The sequence below is a fragment of the Bos indicus x Bos taurus genome, chromosome 5 (assembly GCF_003369695.1).
Source record: "Bos indicus x Bos taurus breed Angus x Brahman F1 hybrid chromosome 5, Bos_hybrid_MaternalHap_v2.0, whole genome shotgun sequence".
NCBI lineage: Eukaryota > Metazoa > Chordata > Mammalia > Artiodactyla > Bovidae > Bos > Bos indicus x Bos taurus.
The window spans coordinates 84,727,801-84,747,505 of NC_040080.1; the positions used below are offsets into that span (position 1 = coordinate 84,727,801).

At 38.5% G+C, this 19,705-nt stretch overlaps 1 protein-coding gene and 1 pseudogene across 3 annotated transcripts in view; one reads left to right on the forward strand and one right to left on the reverse strand.

The window, feature by feature from the left end:
* The window catches only part of NELL2 (neural EGFL like 2), a 462,863-nt gene that overhangs the window by 332,940 nt on the left and 110,218 nt on the right, over positions 1-19,705 (reverse strand). The gene's annotated exons all lie outside the window — the stretch shown is intronic.
* LOC113893028 lies at positions 4,639-5,118 on the forward strand (annotated as a pseudogene).

Genomic DNA, 19,705 nt, shown 5'->3' on the forward strand with positions numbered 1-19,705 from the left:
AAGTAGCCCAAAATATTATATACAATTGAACCCAAACTGTATACAATGTCTTAGCTAATATCATTAGTCAATGTCTTAAATACATAAGGAAACTTAAATTCATGGACTTTCATGATTTACAAAACATGCTTTTGCTGTGATTAAAGTAATTATAAACTTGAATAAGTGAAATGTTTGAATTTCTTTAAAAAAGGAGAATATATGAATTTTTATTGATCTTACTATTGATCATTAACAGGTGAAGAGGCTCAACTGCACCTTCCTATATTGATACAGTTAGGATGAATGAGGTGTTGCTTACATTAACAAAATGCTCACCTTAACAGTGACGTGTATAAATTCATCGATTATGTAACCTCTCTTTTCTATTATAAGATATCTCATATATAGTACCTAGCTATATCTTTAATACATATATAATTACTCTTTGTAAGTTCTTCTATTAAAAGAGTAACTAGAAATTTAAAAGAAATATATATATATATATAACAGTTTTTTAAGTGAACCATATGTCATTCATTTATTTTATTTGAAGCCTCATCAAATATTCATACAGTCCGTGAGAAGGATAAGACAGAAAAAACAATATGTTCATTCACAAAGCTGGCTATCTTTTTATCCACACATATGTTAGTGTTTAGCTGGCTTAGTAGATTTATTAATGTAAAAAGAAAGAAAAACAACATAGGATCAAGATGAGATTTTTATTATGTATCCTCAACATTCAATTGAACTATTAATTGACAAGAATAAAGAATAGGGATCGCTAAGATAGTTTTACATCTATAAAATGTGAAATTTATAAATGGTGCAACCTCAGATTGCACAGGCAGATTCTAACAGAATATTTGCTGAATAGCCAAAGAGACAGTATACAGTTCCCCATCAATTATGCAGAGCTGAAGTGCTGAAATACACAATTTCATCTTCTACCTAATAGGCCAATTTGACCTGAGACATCAATTTTGGGAATTTGCTCCGCTTTTATCCTTCTTTAATTACAATAATCAAATTACTTTAGAATAACAAGACAACAAAATATCAGTTATCATGATTTATCACCCTATTGAAACTGTGCTCTTTTATGATTATTATTTTCACTGCAAGAAAGAAAACAGCATTATAAAGTACCAAAGGATACAGGGCATAGCATAATCAGTTTCTCAATCCAGAGTCTCAGACACCAGCCCTTAAGTCTACCTCTGTCCTTGTTCCCCAGGCCCCGTATCTATCTCCCCTCCATTTCTGAACCAGTTATGATAATTAAGCCAGAAAATTAAAAGTGAAGCTCAGAATTAAGTCTTACTGCTCAGAGATTCAATAATAATAAAATAGCTCTGAGAATTTATACAGCCTCTAAAATAAATCATTTCCCAGCCCTGCTATGTTGGCCCAATCTACAAAGTTGAGCCACTGCTTCAGTTTTCTAGCCTAGAACTCAAAATTCTGTCCTGCACACCCATCTGTTTGGTTGAAGCTCTGATGTTCAGACAGGATCTTGCCAATTCTCTCTGCTAATCCTCAGGAATAGATGAATCCTGTTAAAAAGTGTCAGAATGCTAGATCCATCAAATGATGCCTGCCTGCCTTTGAACTGTAGGGGTTACTGGACTTTCCTCATTAGCAGACTGTATACCACTCCAACTCCCACTCATCCTCATACCCTCCTCCATCCTATTTTATCATCCTCCTGGAGTTTTTCCTGCTCCTATGAGTTTTTATAAATTACACTCACTATTTAAGTGAGGATTCTATCCCTAGATAAAGCACAGAAGATTCACTCACTGTCTAAGGTTATCTTTGAACTTCACCTTAATCTCCACTACTCATTTCCAGGAGCCTTAAATCTAATCTTACCAAGCTTAGGTCTCTCCCATTTCAAGACTTGGGTTTCTCCTTAAGTGCTCCTTCCTTTGCTAAGTATTGCCTCCAGTTTCTGGCTCACTTTAATTAATTCAATAAATATATATTGAGCACTTGCTATGAAGTGAGCATTCAGCAACAAAGATCAGGAATAATTCAATACAGTGAACTGTCTACTGTGCAGAGACTGCTCATTTTCCTCCATTAGCAATAATTGTCTTCTTTTTAGCAATTAAACTCCATACTTTCATCTGGGCACATGGCTGTTCAGCTAGGAACTATGTTCCAGCTAAAGAGGCCAAGTGACTCCGATCTGGCAAAAAGGAGTAGAAGTGATACGTGCTATGATCCAGATTTTAATATTAAAAAGGAGACCGACTGCTCACCACTTTCCTTTCCCTCAGACTGGAATCAGGATACTGCAGTAGTAAGTGAAGTTCTTCAATGAGGACAAGTGCGTTGTGGGACCCTGAATAATCTCACATGGCAAAGATACCCATCATCCAAGAAAGCAATGGCCTGCCTCTAGCCTGCTAAGGTGAGAGAAAAATAACTTCTTCCTTTATTAAACACTACATTTGAGGTGTCTCTGTTACAGCAGCTTATTAGCCTGTTTCCTAGGTAATACATCTCTCCAAGTTTCCTCAGATGCTCCTTGAAGAGTCATTCTTTAAAACAAGTATCAGCAAATGTGAGGTGGCATCTCATTTTGGTTTCAGTTTGCACATCTCTGATAATTACTGATATTGAGTACCTTTCCATCTGCCTTCTGTATATCTGGATGTCTTCTTTCAAAACGTAAATATCCTCCAGTTAAAATAATTTTTAAAAAAATGCCAATTGAAGTCCTCTGCCTATTTTTAATTGGGTTGCTTTTTTAATTTTATGGGTTCTTTATATATTTTGGATATCAACTCCTTACTAGATACATTGTTTGCAAATATCCTCTCCCATTCAGTAGACTGCCTTTCATTTTGTTCATGGATTTTTTTGTTTTGGAAAAGCTTTCTGCTCTGATGTAGCCCTACCTCACATCTGTCAAAATGGCTGGTATCAAAAAAACAAGGAACAAGTGTTGGTAGGAATGTGGAGAAAAGGGGACTCTCATGCACTGTTGGTGGGAATGTAAATTGATGCACACATTCTGGAAAACAGTATGAAGTCTCCTCAAAAAATTCAAACTAGAACTATCATATGATCCAGAAATTCTACTTCCAGATATTTAAGGAGAGAAAACAAAAGCATAAATTGAAAAGCTACATATGTATGTGTGTATACATATATATTGGAGAAGGCAATGGCACCCCACTCCAGTACTCTTGCTTGGAAAGTCCCATGGACGGAGGAGCCTGGAAGGCTGCAGTCCATGGGGTCGCAAAGAGTCGGACACAATTGAGCGACTTCACTTTCACTATACATATATATATATATATATATATCCGTATGTTCATTGCAGTACCAGTTACAATAGCCAAGATATGGAAGCAATCTAAATGTCCATCAATAGATGAATGGAAAAAGATGTGGTACATATATACAATGGAATATTTACTCAGCCATAAAATAAAAAGAATTTTTAATTCTTCATTCTTCCTTTCCATCATCTATAAATTTGAAATATTCCCATTTGCAGCAATATGGATAGACATGGAAAGTATTATATTAAGCGAAATAATTCATACAGAGAAAGACAAATATCATATGATTTCACTTATATGTGAAATCTGAAAAACAAAACAAAACAGAAGAGACTCACAGATACAGAGAATAAATCTGTGGTTACCCAAAGGGAATGGACGAAACAGGCGAAGGGAATTAAGAGGTACAAACTCTCAGTTACAAAATAAATAAGTCACAGGGATATAAAGTATACATAGGGAATATAGTCAATTATGGGTTTCCCTCATAGCCTAGTTGGTAAAGAATCTGCCTGCAATGCAGGAGACCAAGGTTCCTGGGTTGCGAAGATGCCCTAGAGAAGGAATGGCAACCTGCTCCAGTATTCTTGCCTGGAGAATCCCCATGGACAGAAGAGCCTGGCAGGCTATAGTCCATGGAGTCACAAAGAGTCAGACAAAACTGAGCAACTAAGCGCAGCACAGCAGCATGTTAGTTTTAGATTGGCTTAGTAGATTTATTAGTGTAAAAAGAAGGAAGAAACATACAAGATGAGATTTTTATTATGTATCTCCAACATTCAATTGAACCTATTAATTGACAAGAATAAAGAATAGGGATCGCTAAGATAGTTTTACAGGGTCACAAGAGTCAGACACAACCTAGCGACTAAACCACCACCATTGTCAAAATTAAAGTTAACTTTGGTGATGAATGATAACTGGTCTTAAAGGTGGCGATTATTTCATAATGCATAAAAACATCAAATCATTATTCTGTATACCTGAAGCAAATATAATATGTGTGTTAATTATAACTCAATTAAAAACAAAGTAAATAAAACAAGCATCAGCAAAATTTTCTGTATATGGCCAGACAGTAAATATTTTAAGCTCTGCAGGTCACATACATCTCTTGTTACACACTCTTTTATATTCATATTTATGTTTGCTGCTGCTAAGTCGCTTCAGTCGTGTCTGACTCTGTGCTACCCAATAGATGGCAGCCCACCAGACTCCCCTATCCCTGGGATTCTCTAGGCAAGAATACTGGAGTGGGTTGCTATTTCCTTCTCCAATATTTATGTTTACAATCATTTAAAAATTTTAAATGGCCCACCCCCTCCCCACCCCTCTCTGTCTTCTCTGCACTGGGAGCAGCTCTCCTGCTGCAGCCCTTCATCCCCTGAAAATGTACACTTGCGCCAAGTTCGTCTCCACCCCCTCCTTGATCAGGAGAACCTCTACACTATTGAGCCGATCACTGTCTGCAGTGGTGGTAAGACGTCCGGAGACACTGACGGATGAGAGCCACAGCAGCTTGGCAGTAGTTCCCCGTCCCCTGACCACCTCACTTACTCCTAGCCGCAGCTTCCAAACCAGTGCCATCTCAAGGGACATTGACACAGCAGCCAAGTTCATTGGAGCTGGGGCTGCCACAGTAGGGGTGGCTGGCTCTGGAGCTGGAATTGGGACCGTGTTTGGGAGTCTCATCATTGGTTATGCCAGGAACCCTTCTCTGAAGCAGCAGCTCTTCTCCTATGCCATTCTGGGCTTTGCCCTCTCGGAGGCCATGGGGCTCTTTTGCCTGATGGTGGCCTTTCTCATCCTCTTTGCCGTGTGAAGGAGCCGTTTCCACCTCCCATAGCTCTCCCGTGTCTCATCTGCCCTGTATTTTTCTTTTCCTGTACCTCCCCAGGCAACCTGGGGAAAGTGGTTGGCTCAGAGCTTGACAGAAGGAAGACAAATAAATACTGTATTAATAAGAAAAAAACTAAATAAAATAAAAATTTTAAATGGCTTCTCAGGTGGCTCAGTGGTAAAGACTCCACCTGCCAATGCCAGAGACACAAGAGATGCGGGTTTAGTCTCTGTGTCCAGAAGATCCCCTGGAGGAGGAAATGGCAACCCACTCCAATATTCTTGCTGGGAGAATTCCATGGACAGAGGACCCTGATAGGGTACATTCCAGGGAGTCATGTAGAGTTGAACACAACTGAGAGACTGAGCACACAAAAATTTAAAAAACCATTCCTAGCTCAAAAAGTGAAATGTTAATCACTGTCTAACTGTGTCTGATTCTTTGCAACTCTGTGGACTGTAACCCACCAGGCTCTTCTGTCCATGGAATTCTCCAGGTAAGAATATTGGAGTGGGTTGCCATGTGCTTCTCCAGATCAAACCGAGGTCTCCTGCATTGCAGGTGGATTCTTTACCATCTGAGCCATCAGGGAAGCCCTTTTAGCTCAAAAGGTCATATAAAAAACATGCCCCAAATTTGGCCCACAGGGCCACAGTTTACTAAACCCTAGGAGCAACAAATGTAGATAAAATTTCCCTTAGATAAACAGCAATTCTTTTAGAATAAAATAATACCATTCGCAGAAATGTGGGTGGGCCTAGAGATTACCATACTAAGTGAAATAAACTAGAAAAAGACATCTACCATATGATATCACTTACATGTGCAATCTTAAATATGACACAAATGAACTTATCAATGAAACAGGAAGAGACTCACAGACATAGAGAATAGACTTGTGGTTGCCAAAGGACAGGGAGGATAGGGGAGGGATAGATTGGGAGTTTGAGATTAACAGATGCAAACTATTATATGTAGGATGGATAAACAACAAGGTTCTACTGTGCAGCACAGGCAACCACATTCAATATCCTGTGATAAACCACAATGGGAAAGAATATGAAAAGATATATGAATAATTGAGTCACTATGCTGTACAGCAGAAATTAACACAACATTATAAATCAACTACAATAATTTTTTAAAAAAGAAATTATTTTATATCTTTAGTTATACTTATGTTGAGAATGTAAGACCAAAAAAATGTAATGATCTGCTTAATTAGAGCAGGTCTAGATGCTATAGAATCAAAAAAGGAGGAGAAAATTCCCATTAACTCGCTTTCATCACTGCTGTTAATATCTATATTGGGGGCATATCCTGTTGTCCTTCACTCTGTGACAGGCTTCCTGAGTGCAGGGATCAACTTTGTAATTCTCCTTCTTGGCACAGTTCATGTAGAAAATACATATGTGGACAATTGTCTTGTTCACTGATGATTTTCCCATCTACTTCTATGCCTTTTCAAAACAGTGTTTGTTGTTTGCTCAAATAACTAAGTAGAAGTTAGAGATTTATTTTGCCTTCAAATATTCCTTTGCATTGCACTTAGGTTAATACTTATTATTTAAAATCTAGAACAGATGATAACCCAAACAAATGTAAAAAAAAATTTACAGTAATATTTTATATTGCTATATATTAAAACCAAAGACTCTCTCCTTTCCCCTTGGAATATAAACTGGCAAGTATGGAGAGGGAATCTAGATTTATGAAAAGAACTCAGTCTTTTGTAGCACTGAGATGAGCATGTTCCTAGAAAAAGGAGTAATAGAGGGTCTCAGTTAATGAGAGGTACAAAACCTCCCCCTCACGTGATTACACTGTGGCTTGAGACTTTCTTAGAAACGTCACCAATTTCCAGAATGTCAGAGGAAACAATTTCTAATTGAATGGCAAAAAACACCTTCTAGAACCAAATGAAAGCACTGGACCTGTCTTCCCTCAGCTCCACCGTCAGTTTTGGGATAGTTGTGAGTTGACCTACACAAAATGTTCAGAACATTTTGATAAATTAATGTTCTTGGTTTTCTTTCTTATGAAAAAAACTATTCAGGCAAAACGTCTACACAATGGTCTACAGATAGCTTCCTCACTACATTTTACACCCTTTAAAAGAGAGGAGAACCAGGCATCAGAATTATCCTGGATTTATATAGAAATCAGGATTTAACATGTCACATCCTGCCTTCTTGACAGTTCTTTTGCTTTCATGGTAGTCTAGAGCTCTGATTGTTTATTATGGACTTTTTCATTGTTTTTCAGTGTAGCGCTTTTGCTCTCTTATATCTTTCTCTGTTTCCTGTCTAATTCCTTTATATGCCAGTCTTACATCCTCAGAAAAACTGGTTTTATCTCCTTGAGGGCAACAACTGCACCTTTTAGTTCTCTTCAATTTCTAACTACTGGCGATTATAGTCCAAGACAGAGAGAAAGAGTCTGAAAAATACTTGTTGAAAAGAGTTGAATTAATTTTCCTTTTCAAGGTCTGCAAGATAAAACAACATACCCACCTTGGCTGAGTGAGAGTGTCACTCCCATCCCCTCTTAATTCCCCACTGAAGCAAGGCATACAACCCTGAGCTCACTGTGCAGCCCCAGGCAATGCCTGCTACCCAGGCAAAGACAACTGGCAGCGCACTCGGCTTTATGCAGAGGTCCTGAGAGGCGTGGCCCATAGTGTTATAAGTACCAGTCTTATTAGTCCAAGTTAGGAAAATTGCTAGAGTTTGAAATTCTTTTGAAACCCCAATATCTGAGTATAACCTAAAACAAGCTGCTTCTTTTCATTCCAGAATTTCCTATTTGAATGTTACCCTATGTCATATATTTATTCCTCTTTGTTTATATTCTAGTTCCACAAAATTGTTTTCTTTCTAGCATTTGGAAGATAAAATGGGTATTTCCACCTTAATGCCACATTTAGATATGCCTGTCCATATATTCCAAAGATATATTTCCAATTTAGGAAATTAAGCCCAAACATCAACAGTAATATTTCCTATTTAAATATCAACAGCAAATGATTCACTCACATTTTCCTCATTTGCATACCTTCTCTCCCTTATCTACACAACTTCACATTCATTCACTAGAAATATACTTTAATTTTCTTTTTATTCTGAATTCTTATTTTTAGTATTCTTATTTCATTTTTCTCTCTTATTTCATAAAGTATGAGCATAAGTGCCAAAGATAAATAGTATGTGTTCATGTGTGTTGTGTATATAAGTTCACACACATTTTTGCTCTGGTCAATCTACAATTTATAAATGTTGCTATTTCTAAAACATCATTGATCCATCAGTTTTTAGGACTTTGGCCTGCATTTTCACTCAGAAGCAATACTTCACATGATGGCTAGGTCCTGAAAAGACTCAACCTACTGCAGTATGCTGTGGCTGATTTAAATCCAGTAAATTCTGGTTTCATAAATCCAGGAGGCTGAACTCAGAACACCTGGCACCTCAATGGGCAAGGGAGAAATATGAAAGCCAAAATGAAGTAGAGGGATGGAATAACTGAGCAAGCTGCAGACTAGATCCTGAAGAAGGGAGCCAACAGTTCAATCCCTAACAGTCAAAGAAGTAAACAGGAATTCTGGCTTGGCTCAAGTCAGGCAATCCAGGCAGAGGAAGCAATCTGTACAAAGCACGTGATACACAGAAGCACAGATCCTTCATGGACCTGCCAGTGTTTTATACCGCTGAAGCATAAGGCGTGTGGGAGGGAGGGAGGTGGGAATGGAAAGTCTAGTCAGGTGGTCAGGAACAGATCATGGTTCTGTGATCAGCCTTTGCAGGGACACTGTGTTACTCAGAGAGCTGTGGGGCTAAGACAAAACCAAAGCAGAGGCCCAGTTATATGAACTAGACCAACAGAGTGGGACGTAAGGAGGAGGCATGACTTTGCAGGCATATGGCTGCACAACACCAGGCTCCAGGCATTGGCACGGTGAATTCGAATGGGTTGTACCCCCACACTAGTGGGGTGAGGTCCCCATAAACTCTCTGTCCTGGTCAGAACTGACTCAGGAACTGGGAATGGTGGCATACAAAGCCTCAGTTACCCCAGCCTACATGTGCTGACACAGACCACTCTTTACAGCTTGGCCTCCAGATTAAACCACATTTAATCTTCGCACTTAGGACCTAAGAATGTCTCCTCCCTAAACAACACCTGTAAAGGGAATGGAAACGCTCCCTCCCTGAGTCACACTAAGTTACAGGAGCAAGGGCAGAAGCCTGCGGTGCTGCTGGCAGCACTGAGCAGATAATGGAAGGAGGTGAGAGAAGAAACTCAAGGGTCCCAACATTGATGGAAAAAGACTAAGATATCCAAAGCCATAAAGAAGGAAGAGAAGTAGTCCCAGAGTGAAGAGCATTCTCTAAGTGAGAGCCACTGGCATGAAAGTCTTCCTCACTGGCAAAAGATGCTTGGAGATACTGACGGTGTCTGCATGTGGATCAGGTGAGTTTGTGATGCTCAAATTCAGATGAGTGGAAGGAGAAAGCTGGGGCTAATATTTTTCTGCTTTTGGTGGATTCTTCTAAATGAGAGATTTTTATAAAGAGATGAAGAAGGAGCTTGTACTTCAAGGCGAGGGAGGCACAGAGAGCACAAGGTGGCCCCAACAGGGATAGATGCTGCTGCCCCTAAAGAGGGGTGTCATCTCTGCAGTGACCCCTGAAGCCAGAAACAGCAAGCCCCTCGAGGGGAGGGACCGGGACTGTTATCCTTCCACTTCAACTGTACACCTAGCACCTAGGCTAGTGCCTGACACACAGTGAATCTCCTACAAATACCTGTTTAAAGAATAACAAGAGTTAGTATTTCTGATGTGCTTTGTAGGTGAGACACTTTCCTAAGTCCTTTCTTTGTATTTGCTAAGGAGGCACTGTTATTGTCCTTATTTAGAGAGACAATGTTACTTGTTCTAGGCTGGGGCTCCTCAACTTCAGTGCTATTCACATTTCAAACCAGATGATTCTTTCACGGGAGGCGGGGGTGAGGGGGGAGGGGGCAAGGAGAAGGCTGTTCAGAGCACTGTGTGATGTTTAGCAGTATCTCTGGCCTCCAATAGAAGCCCATCCTGAAGGGTGACAACCCAAAATGTCTCTAGACATTGCCAAATGTGCCATGGGGGACAAAGCTGTCCCTGGTTGAGAACCACTGTTTAGGATTCTAGCTGATAGATGGTTCTGCCAGGATATGAACTCAGGTTATCCACAAGAGAACACCCTTAATCTCTCCATCACAGCTGCCCGTCGAGCACACAAGCTAGCATCTAGTGACTGCTTATTAGGAGCCAGATGTCCTGTGGACACTTTCTCAAACCATCTCATCTCATGATCACCATCGCTGTGCATCTGGATGGCTGCCTTGAAACCAAACACTGCAGAAGAATAACCTGAAGTGTTTTTCTTAACAAGTTGATTCACATTCCAGATACTGTTTCAAATATTTCTGGAGGACTAGAACTACATTTTGGTTTTCTGATGGTTTAAGGTCCTGACTTGTCTGTCCTATTTTTGAGAATTTCAGTGTTTCTTACAGAACTAAACAGATTAGATTGTCTACATTAAAACAATTCAGATTGTTATTCAGCATTAAGGACTTATACTGTGCCAGTTTTATTACAGTATCCTAAAATCATCTTAAAGTAGAGGCACAAATCAGTGGGGAATAGTTTCCAAAAGATGTGAGCTCCAAGAGGAAGATGGCATTTGTGAAACCTGCGCAGGGGGTAGGTAACTTGATTGTAATGCTGTCAATGCTCTTCATAGAAGCCTCCACTCTAAGACAACAGGAGCAAACCTCAACCCACAGAGTTTCTCTCTCTCTCATTTCAAAAATTTATCTAAAAAGTGAAGTCCAAAGCATTTAATATCAAATCTTTCTACCTGTCTTTAGTATCCAGAATATGTAGGATGAACTATTCTTTAATAAAGGTAATAAAACCCACTGATAATACAGTACCAGAATTTGGTATCCTGGTACTCCCCAAAGCACAAAGCATGTCTGAAATTATGTCAGTGGAGCACACCTTGAAAGGTCAGTAAGAACATTCACGTCATTGACTATATTGAAAACCCAATAACGACCACTCGTTGGGAAAAACGTTTTTTGTAAGTAATGTCAATATGAATTACACAGGAAATTTACAAATTGTGAGTACCAATCTTTCACAGCACAAATGGACATATATTTTGAATAAGCATTTTTGAATATGCATGTGTACTCTGTAGTGAGTGTATACTGAATGTCTACTGCCATCATTTTTTAGTGTATACTGAATGTCTATGCTATTGCCATCATTTTTTAGCTTAATCAAACTATTTAACCTCTCTGGGCTTTGGCTCCCATCTATTATTACTATCTACAAGATGGGAATAATAATAATAGTACATGGGGTCATTTTCAGGATTAGTATATATATATACATATATATACACACACATATATATATACACATACACATTTACTACTTAGAACAGTGCTTGGCACACAGTAAGTGCCCAATTAATACCACACACACTTTGGTATTCAAAGAATTCAAACTGATGTGTGTAAACTGATATATAAATTGGAATAAATAGATAATCAAGCCTCAATGCCAGATACAGGGACACATCTACAACTCTTCTAGTAGAACTAAAATACTTACACTTTTACTACACTATGCATGACAGAAAAGTCACGGGAAGAATAAAACACTTCTCTAACAGATGTAGATATGAACAGTCATTTCACATGCACATGAACAGCTTTTAGCAGCCACAATTGTAAGTGAGTTCATCAACTAAGTGGGAATATGTTGAACTATGAAATTTTCTTCTGCTGGTCTGAGAGCAGAGCTTCAACATCTGAGAAGGAGGAGGACTTGATGACTGCAAGATGGCAATTTTCAGAGTGTGATGAGAGAATTTAATTTTGTGCATCTCCCACACCTCCCCACACACACTTCAATCTGTGCCACATGAGTGAATTTATATTACATTACTTCCTGTTCTCATCATGATCTTTGTAAAATTTTTCTCTTATTCTTTTCTACCATCTGGGAAGGGTTATTCTGTACCACTGTATTAACTACATTTCTGAAGAATATTTATGTGTCCCTTTGGTAACCTTGGTAACTATGAACAAACATTTTAAAGACAACTAAAGCACTATAGTCATAATTAGAAAAAACAGTCTGTGTTTATTTTTTCATGTTACTTATACATAACGATGGTACTAAAGAAAATGAAAACTGTATTAGAAGAAAACAGAGATGATAAATTATATATAAATGATATGCAACATGTCATAAAAACAGAATTATTTGCAACGATCACCCAGATCAATGCTTTTAAGTGACCATAAGATTTTGCTTTATTAACTTCTGCTTTATTGACTACGCCAAAGCCTTTGACTGTGTGGATCACAACAAACTGTGGGAAATTCTTCAAGAGATGGGAATACCGGACCACCTTACCTGCCTCCTAAGAAGTCTGTATGCAGGTCAAGAAGCAATAGTTAGAAACAGACATGGAACAACAGACTCATTTCAAATTGGGAAAGGAGTATGTCAAGGCTGTATATTGTCACCTTGCTTATTTAACTTATATGCAGAATACATCATGCAAAATGCCAGGCTGTATGAAGCACCAGCTCAAATCAAGATTGCCGGGAGAAATATCAATAAGCTCAGATATGCAGACGACACCACCCATATGGCAGAAAGCGAAGAAGAACTAAAAAGCCTCTTGATGAAAGTGAAAGAGGAGAGTTAAAAAGTTGGCTTCAAACTCAACATTCAGAAAACGAAGATTATGGCATCTGGTCCCATCACTTCATGGCAAATAGATAGGGAAACAATGGACAGTGAGAGACTTTTATTTTGGGGGGCTCCAAAATCACTGCAGATGGTGTTTGCAGTCATGAAATTGAAAGACTCTTGCTCCTTGGAAGAAAAGCTATGACCAGCCTAGACAGCATGTTAAAAAGCAGAGACATTACTTTGCCGACAAAGGTTCATCTAGTCAAAGCTATGGTTTTTCCTATAGTCATGTATGAATGTGAGAGTTGGACTATAAAGAAAGCTGAGTGCCGAAAAATTGATGCTTTTGAACTGTTGTGTTGGAGAAGCCTCTTGAGAGTCCCTTGGACTGCAAGGAGCTCCAACCAGTCCATTCTGAAGGAAATCAGTCCTGAATAGTCATTGGAATGACTGATGCTGCAGCTGAAACTCCAATACTTTGACCACCTGATAGGAAGAACTGACTCATTGGAAAAGACCCTGATGCTGGCAAAGATTGAAGGCAGGAAGAGAAGGGGACAACAGAGGTAAGACTGTTGGATGGCATTACTGACTTGATGGACACGAGTTTTATAAGCTCTGGGAGTTGGTGATGGACAGGGAAGCCTGGTATGCTATAGTTCATGGGGTGGCAAACAGAGCCGGACACAACTGAGGGACTGAACTGAACTGAAGATTTCTCTTCATAAATATTGATGAAGAACACAAGTACTAGTATGTAAAGCCAAAAAAATTCTATTTTATCTTAAGTATGATAGCAAGATGTGAATACTGAGTAATATCAAAACATAAATGCTTTCCAAAAGGTGTTTCAGTTCCATCCAGAAATACTAATACAAAATATGTATTTTCTGGTACTGTATTTTCTGTGTATTTTCTCTACTGATAATAATCTCTTAATATTTCAAAGTTCTTTCCATTCTTGGATGATTTTTCAAACTTCTAACACAACTTAATGAATTTTTCACTTGAAAACTATCATTACTTCAGTGTGCTGTCAGGACTCTGATCACAGTGAAAAGTTTGTTTAACGACTCCACTGAAAAGGACTATACTATTTCTGCTCTTCTTGCCCAGGATGACATGATTTGCCTGACATCTGGGGACACAGATTCGGCTGCCTTCCAGGATTGAACCCCTGGGTCAGGAAGATCCCCTGGAGGAGGAAATAGCAACCCACTCTAGTATCTTTGCCTGGAGAATCCCATGGACAGAGGAGCCTAGCGGGCTACAGTCCATGGGGTCGCAAAGAGTCAGATACAACTGAAGCAACTTTGCACTTACTCAGCACCTGGCAACTGGGCTTGGCTGCACTGCTTAACCCTGGCTTTCTCAGCTCCTCCCATAACAAATGGCATCACTTGCAAGACAGATGCCACAGGTCAGGTTTCCATTCGGATTCTCGGAATTCACCACTGCCTTATTGTCACTACCTTTCCAACTGCATCCCAGCCCACACTCCTATGTGTGTGTCACAGTCTGACCATATTGAAGTACTTGCGTGCCTCCAAGTACACATGCTCTTGAACTCCCTATATCTTTGCAAATGCTGTGTGTCAGCCTAGAATGTCCTTCCTTGCCTTGTCGGTCTGTCATACAAACACCTAAATGCTTTCCGAGTTCCAGCTTAATCAAGCACCCTGCTCCTGAAGATCCCACTAGAGTTGGCAGAAGTGCTGATTTATTCCTCAGAATGCCAGTCCACTGACAGCTGTAGAGTTCAGAACCACAAAGCTTAGCAGATTGCAGGGTATTAACTTGATTGATGCTTTTGAACTGTGGTGATGGAGAAGACTCTTGAAAGTCCTTTGAACTACAAGGAGATCAAACCAGTCAATCCTAAAGAAAATCAGTCCTGAATATTCATTGGAAGGACTGATGCTCAGGCTGAAGCTCCAATATTTTGGCCACCTAATGCAAAGAACTGACTCAATGGAAAAGATCCTGATGCTGGGAAAGATTAAGGCAGGAGGAAAAGGGGACGACAGAGGATAAGATGGTTGGATGGCATCACCAACTCAATGGACATAAGTTTGAGAAAGCTCTGGGAGTTGGTGATGGACAGGGAAGCCTAGTGTGCTGCAGTCCACGGGGTCACAAAGAGTCAGACATGACTGAGCGACTGAAAACTACTTGATTCCACATCAGTGTCCTTCACTACACTCTGAACACCTTGCCAACAGTACTCAGGCTTTATCTACCCCAATTTAATCTACTTCCTGACACAATTTAAAACTATATTGATAATTTAAAACTTAATTTTAATTTAAAATTCAACCTCAATAATTGTGAGTGGATTAATAATAATCCTAATTTACCAAGAACTTATGTACCAAGATCATACTCAATAATCTTATGAGGAAATGACAGATGACAAAAATAAGATGTTTTAGTCATCACAGAAGACAGTCTCCTCAGTGATGAATCACCAAATGAAGAAATGAATGGCTAAATGAATTAAAAAAATCTTTCAAACAAACTGGAATTTTGGGGCCAGTGACCAGTCACCACCCACTAACTCTTTCATTTCCACTACTTCCACTCAAGTTCAAGCTCCTGATACCCCAATTCTAGACTACTGCAGTATTCTTCTAATCTCCCTGCATCTAATCTTTGCCTCTTTAAATACATTCTACAAAACAGTTTATTAATTGTATGTGCATGGATGAATTCTTAAGAGTCCATAAGTTACCTGTAAGAATTGTATCATTTTGTGACTTGTTTTGATACAAAAATTTAACGTTAGTATTAATACACTCTTGCACATCTGGAAAGCCACCTTCTTGAGCACTCTCATCAAATTTCAGTGACTGCCTTAATATTTTTGTTTTTAACTACAGTGACCCCAACAGTACTATTATAATTGACAGAGACAAATATAAAATGATACAGGTAAATAACACACACACATGATTGCTTTCAGGTCAAGAGATGATCAAATTACAATACTGGATAAATACCAAGAAAGGTTTTGCAGTATTCACAGCAAAGTGATGAGACAGTTGAGGGCTTAAAAGAACCTGCATCATAGCAGTCACTGCCGCATTTATGTTGTAAACAATTTAAGCTTTTCAGTAAAACATCACCTATCGTGTGAAACTAATGTTGTTAATTTGAATTTATAGCTTTGTTTGTATTTAAATTTTAAATATGTTTTGATTAAAACTAGTATATGCACTATTAGCACAAAGAATTTATACTTTATTTTATATTTACATAAATTTAAGGAACAATATAATACAAATAATTTACATACATAATGGGAGTCAGAAAGAATTTTTTTCCTTTGGAAAAGGTTTATACAATACACATGGTTGAGGAATACTGACTAAATCATCCTAGTCATTGTATATAGTGAGCTTTTTTAAGTAATGAATGTCTCTTCCACACCCAAAAGTTAAAATCCAAACTGGCCCACATTAGGTTCAAAATGCATACCTATTGTTTTGATGTTGAAATTTATTTTCCTAAACAAGGCTCTTTATCTTCCTTTCTAAATGGCATAATATATATTGTATCTGCTCTTAACCATAACTAAGCAATGAGTCATAAAGGTTACTTGACCAACATAAATTTCAACCACTTTTTTATAGATCTCTAAAATTATATTATGAATAAGTTAAAGGTGCTACAGTAACTGCAGCAATTCATTTTCCTTCCTTTCTGCCAAGGCAGGAATAGGTCAAATACACGGAAAAGATATCTTTTAAAATGCTAAAAATGTCTTTCTAAGGCAGTTGTTTGTGTCTGAATTTGAGGAGATAACAAGTAGTTTTGCAAAACACTAAGAGCAGGCAGACCCCTAGGCTTGATTTTTTTTTTCCTGAAAGCAGTGTTTTGTTGGTGGCATAACTACCTATTGGGAGAAAATCATAATAATTTTATTAAAATTCAACAGTTTAAAACAAATACACCAGTGGACACCTGTACACTGGACAATGCCTCAGAAATCTATTAGCAAAAAGTATAATGGATAGAAGAAAGCAGAAATAGGCAGGCTTTGTGGTATGATATTTCAAAATGATTGCAATCTCTGTGATTGCCAGGAGTAACCAAACTTCTTTAAGTGCACCCCGTGGTCTTTCCACATCTTTACTTCTATATCATGAACCTTGCCTCAATTTTCTATAGATTGAATCCTTTAAAAATAGATATCATCAAGAATCTGACTGGTAATACAGTTTCCAAAAGGATAGTGCATGCTTCTTGTCTCAGCCACAATGCAGAAATGGCTATCAGACTTAACCACTTCTATGTAAAACTATAATTAATATTAGAAAAAAATGGAGAAAGCAACTATTTTTGGTCACTGGACAACAGATACCATGATACTGTGATCCTTGCAAGAAGGTAACCTTGGCTTTATGCTTAAATGTACCCTCCTAGCTGAGGCACAAACATAGAGAAACAAATGGCCTCAAAGACACAGCCACAGTTTTCACCATACAGCGGTAGAAAATAGATGTGCATGCAGGGGAAGAGCTCCAGGAATCTGCATATGGTTCCCAAGAATCAACTTGGGCCAGTTACTAAGCTGTGCACACACTGAGCCAGACTGTAAGAGATCAGCAGAGACCAGCTCCAGTGGAGTAGGAGCCAGATAGAGTACAGAGGTCATACACAAGCCTGGGATTATGACCATCCAGAGTGAAACTCCAAGAGAATACAAGCCAGAAAGGTCATGCCTTGTAAGTGGAACCACTCTAGTTATAAAGTAATGGCCACTCTAGAGCCATCTTAACAAATCTTAAAACTAAACCTTAACAGAAAAATGATAATCCTCCAGTATCTGCCTGATAAAAAAAAAAAAAAAAACTCAGTACTCTTTAAAAGAAAGTGCAAAAAGTCTGCAATAGTCAAAACAATTCTGAAAAAGATGAGGGGAGCGAAGAAAGAAAATGGAAGGCTTACACTACCAGATTTCAACACTTACCATTAAATGCAGAGTAATCAGGACAGTGTGATACAAGAATAGCTCAGAGAGTCTAGAAAAAGAGGTCTGTTCAATAAAATTTGACGAAAGCAAAGAGGAGGGGAGCGAAGAAAGAAAATGGAAGGCTTACACTACCAGATTTCAATACTTACCATTAAATGCAGGGTAATCAGGACAGTGTGATACAAGAATAGCTCAGAGAGTCTAGAAAAAGAGGTCTGTTCAATACATTTTGACAAAAGCAAATTTGACAAAGAAATTCAAAGTGCAAAAGATAATGTTTTCAATAAATCATGCTGAAAAAATTTGATGTCCATATGTAAAAGAAAATAATCCTTGAATTCCTTCTCATGCTATAAAAACAAAAAGAAATTCAAAAGGCATGATAGACCTCAATGTAAAATTAAAAAGTACAAAACTTCTGGTAGAAAACACAAGAGGATATCTTTTTAGAACTTGAGTTACAAAGATTTATTATACAGAGCACAGAAAGCATCAGCAATTAAAAAAAAAAAAAAAAAACAGATAAGCTGGATTTCATCAAAGTGAAAAACTTCTGTTTAACAAAAGATTTCATTAAGAAAATAAATAGACAAGTCTGTTATCTTGAATAGTGTCTCCCCATGACTTGTTCACTAGAACTTCAGAGTCCTTATTGGACTTAGTTAAGATCAGATCATACCTTAAGATTTAGGAAGAGTCTAAATCCAAGGACTGATATTTTTATAAAAAGGCCATGTAACTCATGGAGACACAGAAACACAGACACACAGAGAAAGAAGCAGGCAGCGTGAAGACAGATGTAGCAACTGGAATACTGCAGGTACTAGCCAAGGAATAGCAAGGATTGCTGAAGGCTACCAGAAAGTAGGAAGAGGCAAAAAAGGATTCTTCAGAGGGAGTTTTGCTAAAATCATGATTTCAGACTTCTGGCCTACAGAAATCTGAGAGGATAAATGTCTACTGTTTTAAGCCCCAAAGTGTACGGTAATTTGTTACAGCTACCTTAGGAAATCAAAACATGCTCATCAAAAGATTTCATTAGAAAAATGGTACTGAAGAACTTATTTACAGGGCAGCAATGGAGAAACAGACATAGAGAAAAGACTTATGGACATGAGGAGAGGGAAGGAGAGGGTGAGATGTATGGAAAGAGTAACACGGAAACTTACATTACCATATGTAAAATACATAGCCAACGGGAATTTGCTGTATGGCTCAGGCAACTCAAACAGGGGCTCTGTATCAACCTAGAGGGGTGGGGTGGGGAGGGAGATGAGAGGGAGTTTCAAAGTGAAAGTGAAGTCACTCAGTGAAGTCGACTCTTTGCGACCCCATGGACCAGGCTCCTCAGTCCACGAAATTTTCCAGGCAAAAGTACTGGAGTGGGTTGCCATTTCCTTCTCCAGGGGATCTTCCCAACCCAGGGATCGAACCTGGGTCTTTTTGCGACCCCATGGACCAGGCTCCTCAGTCCACGAAATTTTCCAGGCAAAAGTACTGGAGTGGGTTGCCATTTCCTTCTCCAGGGGATCTTCCCAACCCAGGGATCGAACCTGGGTCTCCCGCATTGCAGGCAGACGCTTTACCATCTGAGCCACCAGGGAAGCCCAAAAGGGAAAGGATATATGCGTACCTATGGCTGATTCATGTTGAGTTTTGACAGAAAACAGCAAAATTCTGGAATGCAATTACCCTTCAATACAAAATAAATAAATTTTTTAAAAATGAAAAAAAAAACAGCTGAGCTAGAGATGATAGAAATGACTCTCTATATATAGATATATACATATACACATATATATATACATACATATATACTATAAAATTAAGTAAAAGAACTGAACAGA